The sequence below is a fragment of the Eptatretus burgeri genome, chromosome 4 (assembly GCF_056783735.1).
Source record: "Eptatretus burgeri isolate ZD-2024b chromosome 4, Ebu_testis_v1, whole genome shotgun sequence".
Lineage (NCBI taxonomy): Eukaryota > Metazoa > Chordata > Myxini > Myxiniformes > Myxinidae > Eptatretus > Eptatretus burgeri.
The window spans coordinates 56,351,972-56,367,802 of NC_140964.1; the positions used below are offsets into that span (position 1 = coordinate 56,351,972).

At 43.4% G+C, this 15,831-nt stretch overlaps 2 long non-coding RNA genes across 2 annotated transcripts in view; one reads left to right on the forward strand and one right to left on the reverse strand.

Moving 5' to 3' along the window:
- LOC147028096 (uncharacterized) overlaps positions 1-12,183 on the reverse strand; it is a 144,638-nt gene extending 132,455 nt beyond the window's left edge. Inside the window, exon 1 of the long non-coding RNA XR_015056916.1 lies at positions 12,088-12,183. This is a non-coding gene — a long non-coding RNA (uncharacterized LOC147028096). The remainder of the gene's footprint in view (positions 1-12,087) is intronic.
- Positions 12,184-12,528: 345 nt separating this feature from the next.
- The window catches only part of LOC147028097 (uncharacterized), a 31,194-nt gene continuing 27,891 nt past the window's right edge, over positions 12,529-15,831 (forward strand). Inside the window, exon 1 of the long non-coding RNA XR_015057423.1 lies at positions 12,529-12,875. This is a non-coding gene — a long non-coding RNA (uncharacterized LOC147028097). The remainder of the gene's footprint in view (positions 12,876-15,831) is intronic.

Sequence of the window (15,831 nt, forward strand, 5' to 3'; positions counted from 1 at the left end):
AGATAACCAGGGAACCACTGGTAGGTGTGGTTGACCCACAAAATATGGAATGGAGAAAAAAGTAAATACCTATGGACGAACAAACTTTGGTACATCACGGGTGATAAATGTTGTGGTCAAGGATCATCAAAATTGTGTGTGGTTTCAGAGAAAAAAGCAAATCCATATTTTGGGGGGACAACACCCCCCCCCACCTCTTACACCCCTTTGACCCCGATTTTTCTTATGTCATGAACAATCTTTGGTACATCACAGGTGTTGAAGGTTGTAGTCAAGTTTAATCAGAATTGTGTGTGTAGTTTCTGAGAATAAAGCAAATTCCTATTTTGGGGGATAGACCCCCATAGACCCCCTTTGGGCTCGAATTTTTTAATGGCATGAATAAACTTTGGTACATCATGGGTGATGAAGGTTGTGGTCAAGTTTCATCGAAATCGTATTCGTAGTTTCAGAGAAGAAGTTGGAAGTATTTGTGGATGGACGGACGGACGCACGCACGGACGACGCGCCATCCCATAAGCTCCCTGGAACTACGTTCCAGGTGTGTATGTATGTATGTGTGTGTGTGTGTGTGTGTGTGTGTGTGTGTGTGTGTGTGTGTGTGTGTGTGTGTGTGTGTGTGTGTGTGTGTGTGTGTGTGTGTGTGTGTGTGTGTGTGTGTGTTTTATGCACTGCCCCTGCTCGCTTGTATTAACAGGAAATGGTAGGAATTTAACACTCTCATCCAGATATTTATTGTATTTCCTACATTTCCATGAGTCAGATTTCCATCCGAGAACACAACAATTATGATTAACCATTTCAAATTTGCCACTCTTTTGTATAAATGCTGAAAATCATGTTTAAAAGATTATTTGACTTCCAGCTTTCTCCCCAACAGCGGCGGGTTAAAAGAGTCTGCTGTGGCAGAAACGAGTCACTGAAAAGGCATAAAACACAGCACATGCGCGAAAGACCTCCTCCGTATTAAAACGTCATTTTGAAAGTCCCAAAAGTCCCATTTTCATCCCCCACCTCAAAAAATAAATAAATAAATAAACTATAGGGCTGTGATCGGAGATCGCTGACGTTTTCCAGGATAGTCAACTTGTAATATTAGCCAATTGGTAACAACTGAAATTCTGCCTCTTCATGAAAACGAAAGTTTTGTTTTTGTTTATTTTTCACAAAAAGTGGGACACCATGACTGAACACTTAATGCCTCCTGCCAGGAACCCTAATAACTCAGGTTTGTGTTGTATTTGTATTCTAAAACCCTGGTGACATCCATCCATCCTTTGGGACCATACTCTGTGCAGAGCGTCGGTGCTGCCTAAGCAGTCTCCTTGGGTATTGTTTACAATCCTGGACGGGTCGCCACTCCGACACAGAATACCAGCAAGCTGGTACTCATTTTGCTGACCTCAGAAGGATGACAGGCAGAGTCAACCCCACCTAATAATAATTCAACAGCCGAGTGGGATTTGAACTCAGGATCCTTAGGATTCCAAGCCCACCACCCTAACCATTAAGCCAACACCAGGCATATTGTTGACATCTCTGCCCCACTATTCTCCACCCCACCCTCCTCCCTCCCCCATCCCAGTGATATTAAGTCGATAAATTGGTAGATTACATTCATGTGATGTTATGGCACAGACATGATTGACCAAATGGCCTCCTGCTGCATCAAGGTTCCTCATACTTTAATCCTCGTGGAAGAACGGCTTCCAACTGACTCCAATGCTCAACCTAACAAACAGTCTTCATTTCTGGCTTCTTCCCTCGAGCGAGCTTTTATCCCCTGCGCAGAGTATTCGACTCTGGTAGATTTTCACAATGGCTAAGAAGGACATTTCAGCCATTTTAAACCACATCAAAAGACACGTAAAGAGTTATAGTGTTTTTGGGGATATCCTACTAAACATCAATCACAGGCAGGTCAGTGAGCCTTTCACACTGATGTTGAGCTTTATCCAAATGTACCTGTTTGTCTATTTACTTCCTCAAATAAAAAAATATAATAATTGTAACAACCAGTTTGCTTTCTCATTTGTCCCTTTTCTCCACCTGTTATCTCTCCTATCCTCATCAATAACAACAGCATATGAATTGTGTTGAAAAGCAGAAAAGCTGTTAACTGTTGGCACTTTACTGCAGGGGGAATTTTGTGCCATCTGTTCTCCTGCTCCATTATTGATGCCTTTTCAAACTCCAGGGTGCACTTAACCAGAATATTTGTTCGAGTAATGCTCAGTTCGGTTGTTAAAGTGAAAGATCAGAAAAAAAAAATGCCCATTGCCATTTTCCCAAAGAATTCTCTTCTCAAGGAAATAGCAATTCTAACCTTTTATAAACTACTGCAGGAAACGAATTTCAACAATAAAAGTCTGGAAGCATCATTCGTAACTATGGCAACCTCCAAGCTGATCGCAGCATCGTGGATACAATTCCTCGAGTATATAATCCCTTTTTTTGCTGGATGAAAGTACTTGCGTCTTGCTCTTCATTTGTCTGTAACGTGTTGCTGCACTATTTGTAATTTGTAACTTCGTGAAACGTCACACAACACATCTCTGTGCCGTTTTTTCCATAAAGGATCGATGTTTAAAGTGATGTAATGCAAATATAATTATCAGAGCACTCTTCTATTTCATGGAGGCTGCAAGTTGACTGCTCTTGATACTTGCACTTACTTGTTTTTCATGACCTCCACCACCGAAGGTGGACGGAGGTTACGTTTCACCAATGTTCGTCTGTTTGTCTGTGAGCAGGATATCTCAAAAATGTATGAACTGATTTGGACGAAACTTGGTGGATGAGCCAAGTATGACATCCAAAATCTCATGCCTCAACGACTCTAGATCTATCGCCCTCATAGCAATGGCCATGAAACCATTTGAAAGCCTGGTTCTCGGATACTTGAAATCTAGTACGTACCATCAGTTCGACCCTGTGCAGTTCAGTTACCGAGCGAACCAGGTGTGTTGACGACGCAGTGAACCTGGCACTTCACCACACAATCCAACATCTGGATTCACCAAATTCATATGAACGCATTCTCTTTTGTCGATTTTAGCGAAAACGAAAACGAGGAAAACTACTGCCAGGAAGTTGGTAGGGCAATCAAGTGATGCTCTGACACCAATTTTCTGCTGACCTCAAAAACAAAATTTATAATAATTGACTTCAGACTTAATAAAAACCTCAAAACCCCTATTGACGTCGATGGCCAAACAATAGACATAACGGACTCTTTCAAATTCCTTGGCACCACCATCACCGATACTTTAAAATGGGGCATCGATATACAGATGATGTAATCAAGAAAGCGCAGCAACAAATGTATGTTTTTACGTCAACTCAAAAAGTTTAAAGTGAACTTACACTCAGTAACCTATTTTAGCACTTTTTTGAAGAAAACCTAGCACTTAATATTCAGCCAATATATTATTATTGTTTTGGAGAACTTACCCCAGGGGAGAGCATACACGGACATGCAGGTGGCCCAAAGATCAGTTATTTCATTACTCTTTGTATAGAGAGTCCTTGGTCCCTTGTCAAAGGGCTGTTTGGGGGGCGTGCGTTGGCGAGACTGTATTTGTCACATGTCATGTCTCCCCCCCCCCCACTCCTCTGCTATTTTCAATCATTCTTCCTTCACACCATCGTTCTGTTCAATCCCTCTGTTACTTTCAATCATCCCTCCATTACCCCCATCGGCCCGTTTCAACGGTCCACCAATAATCTCCCTCCTTTATCCTTTCAACAGTCCCTCCTTCACCCCATCGGTCTTACTTTCAATCCAGTGGCCATTCGGTCATCCCTCGGTCGTGCGGGGTTCCTTTCCGTGTTCCCTCCATCCATGCACTGCTTGGTTACCCATTGGGCGCTCTCGCATGCATGTTCATGTCGCGTGGTGCTCGTCATGGCCTGCAAGATCATGGCCTGCCTCATTCTGCTCGAATGAGCAGAAGACTGACAGACCGAGAAGGCTCGTGAGAGAAGGAACAAAAACGTGCATCTTTCTGCAGGGACGCCTTGACTACAATGACATGTACTCCTCACCTCCACCCAGATAAAAGATGATAATAATTTAAGAAAAATGCATAAGATGGAACGGAGAGGTGATGTGAACCACTACAGCGCTGGTCTTGGGTATGAACTGTACATGGCATCAACATGGAGGAATACAGTGCAAGCAGCAATAGGAAGGGTGGGGATCGTTATTGGCAAGGTAGCTCAGAAGGCCCTAATTGGAGTGGATTAGATTTCGGACCGGGTGGTTTAAGCTTCCTTCCAGGGAAACCCTTGTGGAAGTGTACAAATTTTCGAGTACATCTTCTTCCAAGATAACGTCCGTTTGGTCTGCAGAAACGTTGTTGCAAGAGACATCCCAGCAATAACTGCATGCAGGGACACATGCAAGACCAATTTTTTTCTTGCAAGTCCATAAATATCAAAAAAGGCTATGGATGGATTCAAAGAAACTTGGACAGATTGGGTGTGTGATAAGGACGAATCGATTCAATTTTAGTGAAGATCCGAATCCGAATCCAGATACGTGAATTATTAAATTTTTAAATGATTCTTCCCCATTCAGAGATGGGGCTAAAAACAATAGTGCACGATATCTCTTGGATGAAACATGGTGGACATGTTGGGTGTGTAACAAGGACGAATTGATGCGATATGGGTCAACATCCGAATCCGGATCCAGATGCGAGAATTTTTTAAGTGATTCACTATTCAGAGATGGGGCCAAGACTATGTATAGCAGGATGTCTAAAAAAGTTGTGGACAAGTTTTGACAAAACAAGGTGGACGAGTTAGTTAGGTGACAAGAACAAGCCGATTCAATTTTGGTCAAGGTCCGGATTCAGATCCGACCTATCAGTGGCACACGGAATGTAAACGGTTCAGCCTGGAGGAGATATGTACTCCACCGAGTGCCCTTCGTTTCACCAAGTTGTCTCTCTATGAGTGATTTTTCATCTATCTGTTTGTCTGCACAGAACTTGTATTTTTCGCTACAATCACTTGTCGGATTGAGACAAAATTTTCATCATTGGAGCGACCACTCAGGTAGAATGTTGTAATGATAATTATGACGTCATAGGTCACGTGGTGTGTTAGCCATATTGGATTTACCCTCAAACCAAATCCTCTTCTCCAGAACGGCTGGACAGATCAAGGGGAAACTTCACACAAATGTCCCCCAAGCCTTGGGTATATAAGTTTGTGAAGAAATAATTGATAGGTCACATGGTTTGGAAGCCATATTGGATTCAAGAAAAAAAAATCTTTTACTTAATATTTCCGCTTAATCAATCGATGAGAAGCTTCAAAATTATGATCTTGCGGTGATGGGGAATACAAGTTTTAAATTTCAACTTGATCGGACACACGGTCGAGCAGCCAGAATTATTTAATTTTTTGGTCTGGATTCTTTTGGGGGTTTTTTTCTTACTCTTTTTTTTATTTGAATAAGGCTCACTTGGCTGTGCCTGTATGAGTTTTAGGGTAGAGGAGTAGCAGCTGAAATGCGAATCCTATCCAAGTTCCTCATGATGACTTCATCTTTACTTTTTGCTTGTTCGGGTTCCTTCTGATAACTCTAATGCAGGACTGTACGAATTTGTTCTTCCAATTGATTTGAATTGAATTTATTTTAATCCCATTTTAAATTCAATTGAATAATAATAAACTTCATTTGTCAGGGTTAGGTATCCAATCAAAGCAGGGTTGCATCACAGCGGGATGTCTTGGTACCCGGTCATCACTGCCAGCAGTTATAAAGTGGCGGTTCTAATTATGTCTCTTATTAATTACGCATCACACCAGTACACAAACACCACACAAAAAAAGTCCTGGTGAGGGTCTGAAATCTCTGATTACTATTTTTCTTGTTGAATTTGTTGTCAGTGCCAGAAACATGAACAATCTCTCCATATTAATTGAGCATTTTTGGTTGAGGACTCCACAACCTCAGAACATGTCCCAGTCTATACATATCTTCACCTTTATACCTGTAATTCAAACCATGATTTTCAAACTAGAAAACGATAATCAAATAAATAATTGCCATCGTATCTCTCTTCGAATAATCCTCATTTCAGGGAGTCGCATACATAGGGAAGAATTGCATGAGAGGACTTTGATATGCAAAGCAAGCATATGAAGACGTTACAAAATACACATTGTCATGGAAATAGGGATGAAGAGTAAAATACCTAAATACATTTTGAAATGTTTATTAATTTGTAAAAAAAAAAAAAAAAATTCGAATGCCAATTACAGTATTTGCCAAAGAAATCCAAACTTTGACAAAACGTTTTTAAACTTCAAATCAAATTATAAGAAAGGTAACGTGATAACTTACATTGACTATCAACAAATAAGATAAATTTCATTCTGTCGCAAGTGCGAGGTATTATTTGGTGGCAATTCCATAGCAGGACAGTTTGGTTGCCATTTTCAATGTGGTGCCACAAGGAAGTGCTTGGCTGCTGGTTTATTGGATTGTGCCAGCCAGGAATGACAGGAATTTGAACACAATGAGCATGTGGTTGAAATATAAAACTACCTCACATGTGTAGACACATTGTCTATGGCCTATTATATGTTGGGGCATTGGCACTGAGGTCAACTGAAAGTCAGCGATGCAGAGGTTAAATGCTGGCAATTTCTACCTTGGTCGAAATCCAGGGATGCCGGAGCAGTAGAAGGGTTGGGTGTGGGGGGGGGGCAGAATTTATTTGAGGGCAAAAAAAACAGAAGACCATATCCTTCCCTCTTATTGATTTAGTATGGAGGAAAAAATATCTGGAGATAAACAGAAAGTCACAAATTGAAGAAGAAATCGAGGCCTCAAATTTAACGGAAAAGCATCGAAGAAATTCAACATAGATCATGATGCTCACGATCCTAACGGAAGTACACCAGTCAGATGTCACACACCAAAAGGTCCCAAAAAGTGATCATATTATTGTAATTAATCGCAATACCGAGAATTATCAATCATATAAATTAGTGGTAGTTTGTTCATAACAGCACTAGCACATTGCACGTAGCTCTATGGCAGCTGGAGGCTTGTCAGGTAGCATCATCATCCACTGCCAGGATACGAGCGATGTATTGTCGCAGTGAAACTTGATTAAATACAGGACAAATTGGAATCAGCGAATCATTTTAAGGATTATTTTATCCTGCCTCCTGAAAGCTCCTAAAGACTTGTGAGGACAAATGTATTGACAGTCAAAAGATATTGTTACGGGCGTGGGGTCTCTGAGACCAACGTGTGCACACCAGGCAGGAAAGGGTCGATATGTCCCACGTCTGCCGGTTAATCTGGTTGCGAAGGTGGATCTCAGAACTCCCCTCACACCCCCCCTCCCCCTCACCTGTGGTAATAAGCCGTCAGAATAGGCTGTGGAAACAATTGTGGGTTATTGATTTAAATTGTCCAAAATTGGAATTAGATTGGTACTTGTAGGCTTTGGAAATAGAGGGATACACAGACATTTGCATGACTTGTAGGTAAGTTGAGTGTGGATGTGTGATTGTGCACATCTGTGCTAAGTGTGATGCCTGTGACAGGCTCATCAAGGGATAGTGTGTGGTTGGTGATGTTTATTGTTGTGGACCCGGATTCGTGGGGGTACTACGAGGGTGGGGGTATCCCCGGTTCTCCCTGGACTCACCAGGATTCGAGGCCGTCGCACACAAATAAGTTCATGTCGTGGAGGGTTGCTAATCGACCGTGAATGCCAACAATTTAACCACGTGACCCAGTGTCCTCCGTCGGACTACTGTTTAACTGCGGTACACACAGTCTCCTTATCGGGGAAATCGCACCCTCGGTGATTGTGCTACTTTTATCTTTATTAGATCTTGATTAAGGTGGCTGAGCTTACCGCTAGCACAACACCGGACTGATGTGAGAGCCAATTAGTTGGGGAATTATGACACACTTTATAGTCCTGAGGGCAGTCGAGGCCAAAGAGCCGCATGTCAGATATTCCGAGGCGGCTTGGGGCCAGCTATTGGGCCACATCAAATCTTATGAGCTGGTCCCATGCCAGCCATTGGGGGATGCACTTACAGCCTTGCCCATTCTGCTGCAAACACTTATCTATGCACTCAGTTGGCCCTTCTGGCTGTCACCAGGAAAAGAGTTCCACACTTCCATGGGGAAATCACTTTTACCCCGATGCACCCAAGATGAACCCCACATGTACAAAAATATCCATTGCACAAAGCCAGGGAATGGGGCAATTATTGCAGGGCATTGCCCTCGAACACCCACCTGTAAAAACCATGGAAAACCAACAACAAACGCACACGCTGCACGGAATACGACCAGCACAGCGGTACTTTCCACCCAAGGGCAGCAGTAGAAGCCTACAATAAACCCCAGCACTGCACGGAGCATGTGCAGCACAACGATAACCTCCCACCCACTGTTCAGGTAACTAGAAGGATAACCAACCTTACGGTGCGCTGCAGGAATGCCGTGCCGAGGAAATAGAGGGAACAACCCACCAAATGCTAACAAATTACAGTATGCACGCAGCGCACTCTTTTCAACCAATTTCTGAGTCTAATAATTCTATCTGTCCTCTTCTTAAATCCAAATCTCCATCTAATAATTATATACAATATTTCCCCTCAATTCCGCACACAAAGCAGGGCACAAATTACACAGACCGGGGCTGGCGCAGAGCACACCACCGCTTTTGATGTATGACCGCGTTCTTAATGGCAGTCCCAGAATAATTTATTATCGTACACAGAGCAGGGCACGAACAACCCACATCATGTTTGGGTCTGCATGGGTTTACCATAGCATCTTACCGTCGGTCTTCGCTGACCACCCGACCATGCGGCTGCGGGTGTCTCCAGCGGACGGAGAACGTCCTCTCGCACGGCGATTCGTGTAACAATGCTTGGAACCATCTGGCCGGAAGTAGAGTGGAGCCGCTTCCTGCCATCACGGTTGGGCTCTGTGCTGGCCGGGGCCCAACCAGAGCACCCGATTCGGGTGACGACACATCGCTTCGGGTAATCACCCCTACCCGCACCACAGGATCTATAAAAGGACGGGCTGTCCATTGTCGTCGTGGTCGTCTTTTCCTGCTCAGCGTTCCTCGCCTTCTGACTCCGCATTCCTTCGTCACCAACTCGCCTACTGACTGCGCCTTCTTCACCACCTTGCCGCTGACTCCACCCATACACCCACTTCTCCGGACTCTGCCTTCCTCCACCCACTGGTTTCTGACTCCGCCCAAAGTCTTTCTCTCACACCTGTCAGGCCGTGCCCATTTTCTGGATCGGCACTGAGCTGCTCGAAGTATCATAAAGCGAGAGACGACGCACCAGCTGTCAGGGAGGTATCGCCCAGCGGAGCATCCCCCCAAAACGTATTGGTGGCGTGGTCTGGCAATTGCGCAAGGTATTGAGAGACTGTTAGCCTCATCTCCTCTCCTCTCTCTTCATTGGGGTGTGTGTGTGTGTGTGTGTGTGTGTGTGTGTGTGTGTGTGTGTGTGTGTGTGTGTGTGTGTGTGTGTGTGTGTGTGTGTGTGTGTGTGTGTGTGTGTGTGTGTGTGTGTGTGTCATGGCGACTGTCCTCGCTTGAGTTAAGATTGTACAATAATTATATCGGGATAACTCTGCTCTATGTCTGCGTTTGTAACTTGCTTGTTTATTATCGCACCAAACTTTTCTTCCTACCTCTGCTTACATACAATAATAAAAACTATATTCACTGTGCCACATGTCTTTCCTCACATGCCTGTTGATAAATCTTTTGCAGAAATGTTCCCAGCTCATTTTTGTCTTTTCTTTCATTGATCCAGCATGGTCCGTATCCTAACCTAGACGGGACTTTATTCCCGATGATCTCTTCCTTTTAGCCGGTACGTCCTTGGCAGTGTAACACGACTGCATCTGATCTGATAAAATGATCCGGTTCGGACAAGGCGTACCGAGGTTGTGTCCCCCGGTAATTAGATCATGTGATTAATTAGGTAACCCGGTTAACCCATAGGCAGAGGACACTAGGTCATGTGGTTGAGTTATTGGCGTTCAGGGTCAGTTAGATACCTGCCACGTCACGGAATGATACGTGTGTGACGGCCTGCAATTCCGGGAGTCTGGTGGGAACCCGAGATAGCTTCACCCCCACCCCCCCCCCCCACTGGTGGTCTTCTCACCCGACCCCCAGCCTGAAACAATATATATATATATATATATATATATATATATTATTTCTGTTAACGTCTGTGCATAATTTGACGTATCTCCTACAAAATTGCCGGACGGATTGTCGACACTCTCGGCATGCGGGTGCTCTGTGGTCTAATGAACAGCATGGGCTATGTGAGATCGTGCCAGATGGACAGGTTTGGGAATTTTGGGCAATTTTCTAATTTTTACATTCGTTTGCATGGCGACGTGTGACGTCACCGCTGAGAGGCGTCATGACGTCATGACATCATCGGTCATTCGATGAAGTCATTACGTCTGTCATCGACAGACCGTCACCGCTGAGAGGCATAATGGCACTCCGAGAAAACAGCGTTTGCAATGTCAAAACTGTAGTGTCGTGATAGCGGTGCTTCGGAGGCAGACACTAGTGTGGGGAACAGTCGAGCCCGGCTTTGTTGCACAAGCGGGAGCGCGGGCGTACGTTGCCCGCAACTCTCCTTTATTACGTACTCAATGCACTCACGAGCCGCGGCGACTACGGCAACCACTACAACGCCTCAGGCGGCGCGCACTCCTATATCCCCCACACACACGTGATCACGCCGACCACTCCCCCACCATCATGCCCTGCCCCGCAGGCCCGCAGGCTACACCACAAAACCCTCTTCTGCACATGCTGACTACCTCAGGTGAATTTGACACACAAAAAAAAAATGTAACAAGAAACATTGTATATAAAGTAAAGATTTATTGTTAAATATTACTGCTCCTGTTCAGTCTAGGGCTAGGCCTATATCATGTTAAACTTGCCCCATCAGACACCAACCTTCCAGTCACACTGCAGAGGATGCAATTTCCAGTCAGACTCGCATACTCGATGACCATAAACAAATCTCAGGGCCAAACATTTGACAAACTCGGAATATACCTCCCAGCCCCTGTGTTCTCCCACGGCCAACTATATGTTGCATTTTCATGTGGAAGAGGTTACTCCTTTATATCTATCAAAGTGGACAATAATTCCTCCCAATGACTATTCAGCAACAACATACTCACCCAAAATGTCATCTACAGGGAGGTCCTTGAGAAAACTAAGGACAGGTAACCATAGTACATCACATGCCTAATGACACCCTCCCCAGCTTCCCATAACATCAACTATTATGCCTCAACCACCTCTTGCCACCCATTCAACTCCGTGCGGAGCACGGGTATATGCAAGTATATATATATATATATATATATATATATATATATATATATATATATGCACATACATACATACATGTATGTATATGTACATCTGATTTTATGTTACACCATCCAGGGACACCAGTAATGATCTTTATGGATTTGGATTCTACTTTCATTATGTGTACATACAACATGGAATTGCAGTTTGTTTATTAGCAGTGTGTTAAGACACAACCTTGGCCGACTGGATGACTTTGAGGTACCCACACTCGCCTCACAGCTGTCTTGCCTGGGTTTGAATCCTGAACCAGCTATAAACTGTCATCCTGGTGTTTCACAGACTGGATGAATTGTCAATGTGTGTGTCATCTCTCCAATGGACGTTAAACTGGGTGTCCTGTCTTCCGACATGAGTTGATGAACGTGAAAGATCCCCATGGTGTCCTTCATGAAAAGTCAGAGCTCGCGCCAGCTCCGTGGCCAAATTACAAATTCCTGTCCGAACTACCGCTGGGAAGGCAATGGCAAACCACCCAGTGTAACGACAACACAGACGCTCAGAAACGAGTATGGTACATCAAATCTATAGATAGATAGATAGATAGAGATATATATATATTACTAAAACTCTCATCTTGTATGTTCCCGAAATGCAGCCAAAACGGTACACGATAGCGCAGAAATTTTAGGTCCACCTTACTCACCATTCTCCTGTGGTGTGCAGTATCAGGTTTCATTCAAATCGGGCAACGAAAAAATTATTTAAAAAATCAATTCCCGATTCAGTCATCTGATCCGGTAAAGTGATCCTGTTTGGACAAGGTGTACCGTAGGCACGTTCCCCGGTAATTATGTCACGTGATTAATTAGGTAACCTGATATTCTTCGGGAGTATTTGATCAATGCAAACAACCTCAACGGTATAGTTTGCTGGAGCAATTTTTTTTCTTGAAATGATTTTTTTTTCATCAACCGTTGCCATAGCGGGAACCCAACGGGTTCACAGGTCGTCGAGTATCAAATAAAGTTACAACTGAAGAATGAAAGTGAAAAAAAAAAACTGAAAAGGAAATTAAAGCTGTTTAAAAAGGATTCTTGAGGTCGGACATACGTCACAGTCACGTGACTTCGCTTGGTAACGCGAGCCGCCATGTTGGCAAAGGGGAAAACAAACGCAGCACCGATCGCACACGCACGCACGAAAATCGTGATTTTACTTGCACGCAAAGCTGAGTGATTTTTTTTTCTTTTTCTGTCGATGTATTTCAGATAAATTGTTGATACATCGTGTTCACCCAAGTGTTTGCAATGTCATATCAATATATAGAACATTTGTGAGGTGATGCATCGGCCAGATATCGAGCCAGAATACAGTTAATTGGCCTTGATTCTTGGTCCTACCAGTACCCCGGTGATTCGTGAATGGACAACCCGAAGGAATGGCCGAACGTACAATACCCGGACGTATACACGTATCTAGTCAAGACACCAGGTATGTAATATAATTTTAAACCAAGTTTTAAGTGTGTATTATCAAATATTACTGTACTGGAGTGTTAATATATTATTTCAATTATTTATGAATTCCCGAGCTGACGTGGCTGGTTAGTAATAGTTTTAATTGACCTGCCTTGTTTGTACTGTGTGACGGTGAGTCATCTGTGCTTGCTGTGGGTCACTCACTGACCCAGCAAGAATGTCAATGAATGATTAAAATATTGCTCACATTCATGTAATATGGAATAGGCAAAGCACAGAAGCGAACGTAGAATTATTCTTACATTCGCTTCTGACTTTACCTATAACTTGTTCACAACTGTATACTTGCCAACTATACCGTGGTACGTGTAAGCGCTGCACAGCTGATGGTTTTGACGCAATTTCCGGTTACTTCGGCCTGGATTCGGGATCAGCGATCAAATAATGTAAATCACGATAAAAAAAATTTTTTTGATGATGTGGGAGATATCTTGATTAAAATTAACTTTGGGGAAAAAAAATAATTAAATAAATAAATAAACTATCACTTCTGGTGAAGAATAAAAGAAATTAAAAGTTCCGGAAAGGGTTTCAAAATCACTCCCGGTAATGTTAAATACTAAATAATCACTTTCGGAAGTATAAAATTAACTTTGGGAAAAAAAATAATTGAATAAATAAACACTTCCGGTCATGATCTCCCGGCATGCATCATTCCCCATGACAAAAACCGGAAACAAAAAGAAACCAGAAGCAAAAAAAAAAAAAAAACGGAAGCAAAAGGGTCATAGCCAACGACAAGGATTCACAATTGCCAGGGTATTGTGTTGTTTTTGTTGTTTCCTATTCTCTCATGTGCACGCGTTAAGTAATATTCACAAGATAGAAATAAAACCCAATCGTGTTTATACACCGCACAGTGTTTAACAACAACCGGAAGCAAAAGGTCATAGCTAACGACACTGATTCCAAATAGCCAGGGGTATTGTGTTGTTGTTGTTTCCTATTCTCTCACGTGCACGCGTTAAGTATGAAGCTCACTGCGTTCGCGATAAATTCTGTCTTATCCCTGATTTTAATGATGTGTATGATTATGTATATGAGCGTTGCTGTATGTGAGTGAGCATGTGTGTGCCTGTGTGTCTCTACGTTTTGTATCTCTGGTTCAGTAGACCGACTTGGTATGAGATAAAAGGAGAGTTCTGAATTTTTTTGCTTTGTTATTAGTACAACTGAAAATACAGCAACTTTTCGGCATTGTTGCAAATAATAATGTGTAATAGAGGCTACGAAATAAACAAACTTGCAACAGGTACGAGTCGAGTGCCGTGCGATAGCGCTAGCGCGACATACACAGGGCGATCCGAGCAAACGAGGTACTTTGTTTTCCCCTTTGCCAGCATTGCAATCACTGATCTCCACTACTGGATTGGTCACGTCCACAGCGATTGTATACTGAGGAGTGAAGTCACCGGAAGTTCACTTTCCGCCATCTTGTCTCCCCCAAAACATCACTGCAGCGAATAGGAAAAACGGCAGACTGGCAGTAAGAAATCTCCAAATGCAAGCAATAAACTTTGCATGCAACTCATGCAAAGTTTTATTAGTTGGTTTAATGAGCTTGTGAAAATCGCAGACCTCATGTAACCGTGAGAGAATGTCACTTTGCGTGGTTTAATCACCTTTTACGTCTGTGCGCTGACAGGGAACGTTGACATTTCACATTTTCGTGTGTTAAGTGTATTTTGTGATGTCATACGCAGGTGGTGACCTTTCGGCCCATCATACCTGCACCACATCAACACAAGAAAATTCTGGACTTTTTTTTTCCAACTTCCAGAGGAGTGGGCATGTCTTGGGTAAAAAAATAACAAAAAAACATCAACCACACAACACCCCTTGACAAGACCCACCCCCATCAACAACACTCTGCAGACATGCACATAATCATCCATCAATGCTCAAACTTGCAAAAAGACCTGCCAACATCCCTCTACCCCTCTCTCTCTCTATCGAGTGCAGCCTGTGGCTGCTAGTTGCATCATTGGTTAGGATGCGGCTGTGCCGCTGATGCAGTGTCCCCCTTACCAGTACACTGGTACTCATTTTGCCGACCTCAGAAGGATGACAGGCTGAGTCAACTTCCTGGTGTATATTAATTCAGCGGCCAACGGGACTTGAACTCAGGACCCTGGGATCCCAAGCCGCCACCCGAACCACTAAGCCAACACCAGGCTTTTTCCTCTACCCCTCAATCTCCATAACTTCCAGGTTCCTATCTAATTCCAATTTAAATCCATCTACTGTTTCTGTCACCAATTCCTTTCCAGGGAGACCGTTCCATGCATTAACTACTCTTTGAGTGAAAGACCCCTACCTCACTACCTTCTTAACTCGACTCTTCTTTACTCTCAAGCAATGCCCCTGATGCGATCTCTGTGTCTACTCTGCTGAATAATTCTTCTGCACTTATTTTGTCGATGCCCTTCAATACCTTAACATCTCAATCATATCGCCTCGTATCCTCTTTCTTTCTATTGCACAAAGCCCTGTCTTCTTCAACTGCTCCTCAGCTGAGTCGAGTGATCCCGGAATCAATCTGTTCGCCGTGTTGAACCCTTCGACATGGCAGCGATGTCCTTCCTGAGTTGTGGTGACCAAAACTGCACACAATATTCTAGATGTGGCCCTCACTAAATTCCTGGGCTATGTTAACAACTCTTTTGATATATAATTGATCCCCCTCCAAATACAACTGAAAACCAGATTTGCTTCACATTTTGCTGCCTGACACTGTGCTGCCTGCTTACCTCCCGTATCTCTTACCACCCCGAGATCCTTCCCCCATGTGACACACTCCAACATTACCCCTTGTATCCTGTAATCTCTATTTATATTGTTCTTCAGAAGAACTTCTTCCCCATCCCCAACATCTTATACTTGCTCAGGTTAAATTACATTCTCCAATC